The 8,875-nt window shown below is 30.1% G+C and overlaps 1 protein-coding gene across 1 annotated transcript in view; it reads right to left on the bottom strand.

Annotated features, from left to right (window-relative positions):
• Positions 1 to 2,400: 2,400 nt before the first annotated feature.
• LOC145284968 (uncharacterized) overlaps positions 2,401 to 8,875 on the bottom strand; it is a 421,732-nt gene continuing 415,257 nt past the window's right edge. Inside the window, exon 35 of the mRNA XM_080134072.1 lies at positions 2,401 to 2,519. The gene's annotated coding sequence lies outside the window, so the exon portion shown is untranslated. The remainder of the gene's footprint in view (positions 2,520 to 8,875) is intronic.

Below are 8,875 nucleotides of genomic sequence, written 5' to 3'. Positions count from 1 at the left end.
GACGGAAAAATCGGGTATAGCCAACCATGTCTGGATGGAGAGGGGGGACCATCGCCCCCTATGGGATGAAGTAAAAATAATAAACAGAGAGACCAACTGGAAAGTGAGAAAACTTAAAGAAAACGCTCACATGCTCGGACATAACAACCTACTGAGCAAACCAAGCATAGAGCTGAATGCAATTTGGACACCTCTGATAGAGAGAGAAAACCTTGAATAACAACATAGGTTTAACATTAACAAGACCAACTAAGAATTGTCCTAGTGACATATGGCCGAGTGGTCCTAGACGTTGTATCAAAGTTTACAGTTACCCAAAGGTGCTAAGTTCAATCCTGAAAGAAGGCAGTAAAAAGTAACATTCAAAACAGAGAATCAGCAACTATGTTCCAGAGCCTAGCTGGAGTCCGAACACGGTACCCCCATAATAATAATAAAGGGTTGGGTTCGAGACTCCTAACAAATGGTTCCCCAGTTCGATACAAAACACCTGATGAAGGCCTGAGGGCAAAACGGCCGAAACGTTGTGACGATAACAACCAAGATGAGGAAGCTAGTCCGACAATCTCAATCAATGAAAACATCTCATCTCAAAAATACAGACTTTACCAAACTCCTCCGACAATTTTGGGTCTAAACACTTGAAATTTTAGATATAGGTTCCTTGGACATGAATCTAACTTAATAACTCAATATGAGCTTAAAAAATAAATTTTAAGGGTCATAATAGGGGTCAAACTTAAAAAAATTTACCCTTTTTTTTGGTTGTTTTTTTTTTCCTCAGCATACACCTCCAAACACCCGGGTAACGCCGGACACCCACGGTAGTATATATATATACATAGATGTTTATTTGGTTTTAGCGATACGTTTTGAAATGAATTCACTTATTTACGAAAGTGCATTTTTACCTAAATGCGAGTTGGGAATAATTTTTCCTAATAACCAATTTGGTACTCCCACTTAGGGAGCAGTATATATATATATATATATATATATATATATATATATATATATATATATATATATAAGGATCACTAGGCATAAGACTGAAAAAATATGACTTGGATAAGTTATATTAAAGAAAACAATAGTACAGTTTTAAAAATAATTGAAAAATCAATTCAGGTAACTTTATTATGTAGTAGAACTGACATCTATTCAATATATATCGCCTTGATACGGGTCCGGAACTTTGAGCATGGGTTTTCCACAAGCGCCGGCGGTAGCTCGACGGCAGCTCGGCAAATACTCGGCGGATGGCATGGATCAGGCTAGCTTTGGTGTTGTGGGAGGTCATGTTGGTGATATTCTCGACGTATTAACAAACGAAGTAGTCCAGCGGGTTCAGGTCAAAGAAGGAGGTCAATAAAAGAAGGGTACAAAGTTGTTACACTATTTCTGCAGCCAAGTCTGGGTCTCTCTGGACTTCTGGGCCAACGCCGAGTTCTGGTATCACACCCAGGATCTGCCACCAGGGGATCATCATACTTTTCAGCACATCCAGATACATTTTGGTGTTTCAGGCCAGTTTCGATGATGTGAAGCGTCATAATGTGATCTTCACTAGAAACCTCACTAAAGACCATAACCGTGACCGGAAACTTTGTTTTCATTACCCTGGGTACGTTACTGTTATTCGTGGTAATCAAGCGATGCATTTTGAGGATGCTGGGAGTGCCTCTGTTATCATAACTTGAATCTGAAGAGAGCATGAGTTGTACAGTGGTGCATCTCCGATCTTGCTCTTTTAACATTGTGTCGCTTTCAGAAATGATGGAAGGCTACTATTGCATTTGGGATTTGTACACAACTGGCCAACGAGTAAATTGTCTACAGCAAAGGAAACCGGTTTTCATCAAACGGAAATAGAATCATGTCGTCTTTTCTAAAACAATGATTTAATTATAGACATATATGTAAAATATTTTATCTTTTTCGAGTACGAGATCATTGTGTGTTAATATGTTTAGTGTTGGAAGACGAGTTAGGTTGAGTTTTAATTTTCTCTTATGCTAATACACAATACAAACAAAATGAAAACCATCTAAACTTAGTTTCCTATTAGAATTAGTTTCAAGTTATGTTAGGATTATATAGAGATTTGTATTAGGGTATTAAATATTATTTTAAGGTTAGCTATGGTTTGGTAAGATTTACATCTAGAAAAATAACTATTAAGCCATATATGTAGAACAGATGGTGTAGTGTGTTAGTGATCCCACGTATTAAAATCTAAAATATTTAAGTATTTGTAATTCTTTTTTGCGGATACATGTTCAGACTGCTTAACCTAGAGTAGTTAAAATGTCTAGCAATTAAATCTTAATTATAAAATGAATATGTTTAGTAATTCGCTATATATGGAAAATAATTTTAATTAAAAAACAAACAAAAATAAATGTTATAATTTTTTTATTTTTCGATATACACAAATTCCGGATTAAATGTATTGTTTTTTCATCAGTAGAATTTTTGCTTCAAGTCTTGTTTGGCTGACCGGATTTTTCTGTTAAAAACTGCAAAATAAATAAAATAAAATAAACACTTGGTTTTCTGTTATGCGTTTCGAATCAGTTAACTTTTATGTACTTTCATAGAATCTCTTGAGTTTAATCTGTTTCCCTAACGCTCTAACAATGAAGTTAGTGCTTATATATTTCTATGTAGAAAGTTCATTCCTTATCTAATAAAGGAATTAGTAAGATTTGGGAACATAGCTGCTGGCAATGGAATAGTTTTGCGTTGTGCAATTTAGGCAAACAGTGAGTTGAAATGCTTCGTAAAAATTTGGATTCCTTCGATATTTATTAAATGCTAACACTTGTAAATAAACATAAATAAATAAATATTCTCCAATTTCAGTCCAATTAGTGGTTGCAACATTATAAAAGGACAGCTTTCTTGTGAAAAATTCAAATATTTCAGATTTGCATTAATTTATAATTTTAATCACTGAAAACAAAATAAGATATGTTTTATATTAAACATTTTCAGAATCACAGTTATTTTATTATCTTAGTTGCAATAAAATTCATAGAATTTAGATTTATTAACATTATATTTGTTTTTTATCGTCCTAGTGAGAAGTTTTATTGTGCGAATTTATTTTATTCATCCAAGCATAGATACATTCAAGTATATGTTAATATATAGAATAGAAGGTTTTGAGATTGACCGATAAAGTCATGTATAGACGTGAAATTATTGAACAATTCGACACAAAATTTAAAGAGGGAAAAGAACAAATCTTGTTCAAGTTATGTCTTGCATTTTCCCTATTGTTATGGAAATCAAAACCACAATGCAATCATTTCAACAAAACCTTATGACTAGTAATACGTATTTCCTCTTTCAAGATGTAAAGCTTGCGTGTTTTGTTTAATATCGCAGAAGAACAATGAATATACTATTTCTTGAGCACTGTCTCATCATATATCATAAGTGTCCGACTGAGAGGAGCACAAATCTTCGAGGAACAATATATGAAAATGTTCTACGATCAAATCATTTCTTTTCCCGACATAAAATTGTCTTCAGAAGCACATAGCCTCAATGGCATTTCATTGATATAAATCAGCTTCGTGATCTTCATAAACGGTCTTCGGAATCATGTTTTGAGATCCTTCGCTGACATATATGAGGAAGACAACAATATTTATGCTGACATATATGTGGAAGACAACACCATTTATGCTGACATATATGTGGAAGACAACACCATTTATGCTGACATATATGTGGAAGACAACAATATTTATGCTGACATATATGTGGAAGACAACACCATTTATGCTGACATATATGTGGAAGACAACAATATTTATGCTGACATATATGTGGAAGACAACACCATTTATGCTGACATATATGTGGAAGACAACACCATTTATGCTGACATATATGTGGAAGACAACACCATTTATGCTGACATATATGTGGAAGACAACAATATTTATGGCAACACTTCGAAGGGCATTGCTTATTACTATGTCACTGATTCTGTAAGGCTTGGACTACTTGGTGTAATGTAGAAAAAATTGACTTTTTTTTATTAAAGGGCTTTAAACCCAATTTTATAGCACAGGTAATGCTCGGATTATGACTTGTCTCCTATTTATATAAGCTGCTAGGACAAACTTTCATTTCTTACCTAAAATGAAACGTTTACATCAAATCATCCACATATATAAGAGTTAGATACGCACCAAAAGTTTCTGCTGTTCTGTCTGCAAGGGTTCAAGTGTGGCAACATTTTTCTCTACTAAAGTACAGAATTGACTTCACAATAAAGTAAGAAATACTCTCTTTTCTTTTTGCAGTCTTTTTCCACATACAGAGATTTTCTGTATGGTTATTTACAAGCAAAGTACTTTATGAAACATTTGAAGCAGGAACATTTCTAACTAGATATTGGTCGTTCCTATCGATCAACAATTGATTAATAAAATAACATAAACAGTGATTATTGATCTACAATCGATTAATAAAATAACATCAAATGTGATTATCGATTTCTTGTTTGTTATCCTTGCAGCATGTTATTGACACTCCAAAGTGAATTTTCGCTTGACATCCGAGAATAATTATTTTCAAAACAAAAATATTGCACAAAAAATAGACTTGGCGTTATTTCCGCTTGGAATTTCTAACGGTTTTGTTCGTTGATGAAACAAAAACAAAACCAACCATGTTTCACCATTCACTAATAACATCCAGTGCGAATATATCTAAAGACGATTAGAGGTTACATCGGCCAAAACGTTGTGACAAAACAACCAAGTTTAGAAGAATAGTCTAAACAATGGAAATAAGAAAAATCATAAATCTTCATCTCACAAATAAACAAACATAAATTTTTTTTTACAATTTCCAAGAGCTGATAGAAGTGTATTTTGCTCCACCGACAGGATACAAAACTTGCTTCGAAATCTAGTGGACGAGTACCATTTCTCCTCTACTACTTCTGCTTTCTAACAGAAGACCCGTTGCGAGGTCTACCTCTGCTCCATCCTTATTTCAGGGATGATGCCCAACTGAACTTCAATCTATGATCCACATGTAAAATAAACACGTCTTTCTACAACAGCTGCAAACAATGTTCTTAACATTGTCTTAAATCTAAACAAGAATTCTGTATGTCTTTTCTAAGGCTATCAGTCTGAGGAACACAATACTACAGTGTTTCTTCCCAGCTGACTATAACATGGACGTTTTTAAGCTTAAAGTAAACAAGTTCTTGTTGAACCGTCTTCTGAAAAAATAAAATCTACACGAATTCCACGATTACTGATCATCACGGTGTTGTCTTATCGGTCTTTTGACATGCACAAACCTTTATCATTGAGTGGCTTTTTGGACTTCATAAGCGATGATCGCATAGTGGGAAAAAATTAAATAGTAATCTAAAATTCCCAAAATATGATAGAAAAAACGTATATTTTAGTTCGAGATATTGGTTATCTCTTTTACAGTTTGAGGTTTCTTTTTCTTATGTGTTCGAGTTATACACAATATTATAAAAAATAAATCCAAATTGTATTAAGGAATCCTGGACTTCGCCAAGTAGATGAATTTTGTTCGCAAAAAAAAAAATAAAACTAAAACGAAATAATCAATTTCAATATCGAATATGATAATGATATTTTAAGATTAAAATAAAAGAAATGAGAACTATATTTTACTGTTTTTATTTATTCCCCAATGGTATTGCTTTATTTTAATTATAAAACTAGAAAAACAATTTGCAGTTTTCGCGATTTTTTTTGTTCATAATTAAAATGGAGAATCGTGGAATCGTCATTAAAACATAATCAAATTCTGTGATAGACTCACGTTGCAATTCGTTTGAATGATTTAAATGAAAAAATATTATTAAAATATCAATAGGAAAGAAATCTTACTGTTACAAAAATTCTTAGATTTAAATTTATGCTTAAAATATGTGCATGTCTAATTTCAATAAAAAGCTGTAATCAAGAGAAATTGTCCTTTTAGAGGGTCTAGAAAGGCATATATATATATGTATATATATATATATATATATATATATATATATCCTAATGTTGTTATCGTTAGACGTCGCATCCCTAATATATTACGTAGAATCTTCTGATGAGGAGCATTAGACTTTTAAATGTCATGGTAAAAAGAATTTTATTTATCTTATACGGGTACGTGATGCACCATCTTTATTAAATAAAGGAATAAATCCATATACATTAGTATCTATTTTTATAAAGCTGTTTTCTTATTGTCTTTATATTCTATATAAGCTGAAAAAGAATTTGTTCAGCTTGCATTCCATCGATATGTTTACTCTTAAAAATCGATCTTATACTTTTAACTGTCTCATATATATATATATATATATATATATATATATATATATATATATATATATATGTGTGTGTGTGTACATATATATATATAATTTTTTTTTATTTTTTATTATTATTTTTCACACATACCTGCGTATGTGTGTATTTGATCTGCTATATTTGATCTGCTAGGTTTATGACATGCATATGAATATTTATGTGAAAGCATCCATGGGAATTGTTTATACTAACTCGCTGTTATCCATCCTCCGCCGTATGTGCTCTTCTTTCATTAGCATCTTATTTTAAACGCTCATAAACTTGGCATATTGTTTTCACCCCACCTGTTTTCCTATAGTAATTTAATCTAACTATACTGACCTCTTCTGTCTCCCTTACTTTTTCGGTTCTTCTCTTCTTCTTTCTTTTCATTTTTCTTTTCTTTCTTTCTTATTTCTCCTTTTTCCTTTTCCTTCTTCTTTTTTGCTGTCACTTCCTTTCCCTTTTCATCTTTTTTCTGATTAAGTTTTGACATCCCCTTTCCCTACATCGACTTCTATTTTGTAGTCTGAAATGTCACTTTATATCACCGATCCCACCCACTTCAAGTAAACGATTTAATATTTTATTTTTATAAATAAAAAATATATGTTTTACTTTTTTTAATTTAAGAACAGGATGCTTTGAATAGACGATGAACTTTATTTCTGTCACCTCACTTTTGTTTTTTAATAAACCAATTGCTCTGCTGTGTAATATTTGTCTATATAAATAAAAATAATATATATACATATATATATATATATATATATATATATATGTGGGTATATCGACGTCCACATTACACAGACACACATCATTGGCAAGTTTTACGTTCATATATTATCACATTGCGTACACACACATATGCGTATCATCAAGGTAAACTCTCATTATCATAGATTACAATAATCCGGCTACTAGAATATTTCATGTATTTTATGCACATATTAATTTTACCACGAAAAGTACAGATATGTCTTTATATATATATATATATATATATATATATATATATATATATATATGTATATATATACATATATATGTATATATACGTACATATATATATATACATATATACATCTTTATACATATATATATACGTACATATATATACATATATATATCTTTATACATATATATATACGTACATATATATACATATATATATATATATCTTTATACATATATATATACGTACATATATATAAACATATATCTTTATACATATATATATATATATATACATATATATATCTTTATAGTAATTTATAAAATATATGGCGATTAACGACAGAATTCGCGCATAAGCTTGAGGAGTCCTAGAGTGGATGAAACGCCGAATATTCAGTGCAGCTTTATCGCCATATATATTTTATAAATTACTAACTAGCTCTACCTACGTATTGAGCACTTTTGAAGTAAATACTTAAAGTTTACGCATAAATCTATACTTTCGTATATTAATTTTATGTGAGTAAATTAAGTAGTTATATCTTTATATATATATATATATACATATATATACATATATATATATATATATATATATATATATATATAGTAAGTTATAAAATATATATGGTGATTAAGCTACACAGAATATTCTGCAGAATCCTGATGAATCCTAACGTGGATGAAACGCCGAATATTCTGTGTAGCTTAACCGCTATATATATTTTATAACTTACTACCTAGGTCTACCTACGTATTGAGCACTGTTGAAGTAAATACTTAATACTTTCGTATATTAATTTATGTTATTAAATGAAGTAGTCATATCTATATATATATATATATATATTTATATATATATATATATATAGGTATGACTACTTCATTTAATCACATAAATTAATATATATATATATATATATATATATATATATATATATATATATATATATATATATATATGACGATCGTATTGGATATGCATGAAAAGGAAATACGCGCCCTTTGCTTTATTTTTGTTTAAAAAATTTAAAGGATTACATTTATCAAAAGTGTCTCTTAAACTAAGCGCTGCCCTACATTGTAAATAATCTGCTGCTTTTAATAAGTTAATACAGTAGTTGTAAATGGCTGTTTCAAGAATACTAAGTACTGGAAATATTGTGTAACTTTTTTTTCATTCGGATTTAAAGGAAAATCGTCTATTGTTGCCGATGAATTATTACTGATAATATCACTTGTACAAACTCCGATATAGTTATATTAACAATTATATTTTTATTAAATACTTTCTTCCACATTTTTTCATAAATCAATCTGAGATGAACCGAATTCATCATAGCTAACTATTTTTATAACATGTTCTATCTTCTATCGCAGTCCTTGGCAAAATATGTTTTATATTCATGAAATACTTACATACAAATACTGCTGTTTTATTGATAACTGCATTATATATATATATATATATATATATATATATATATATATATATATATATATATATATATATATATACATATTGTGTTTTTATTTCCTTTAATTCTTTTTGTTATTTC

The sequence above is a fragment of the Euprymna scolopes genome, chromosome 9 (assembly GCF_053919585.1).
Source record: "Euprymna scolopes isolate OS-2025 chromosome 9, ASM5391958v1, whole genome shotgun sequence".
Lineage (NCBI taxonomy): Eukaryota > Metazoa > Mollusca > Cephalopoda > Sepiida > Sepiolidae > Euprymna > Euprymna scolopes.
Note: the sequence above shows the minus strand (reverse complement) of the source record. Positions and strands in the feature narration are given on the sequence as shown.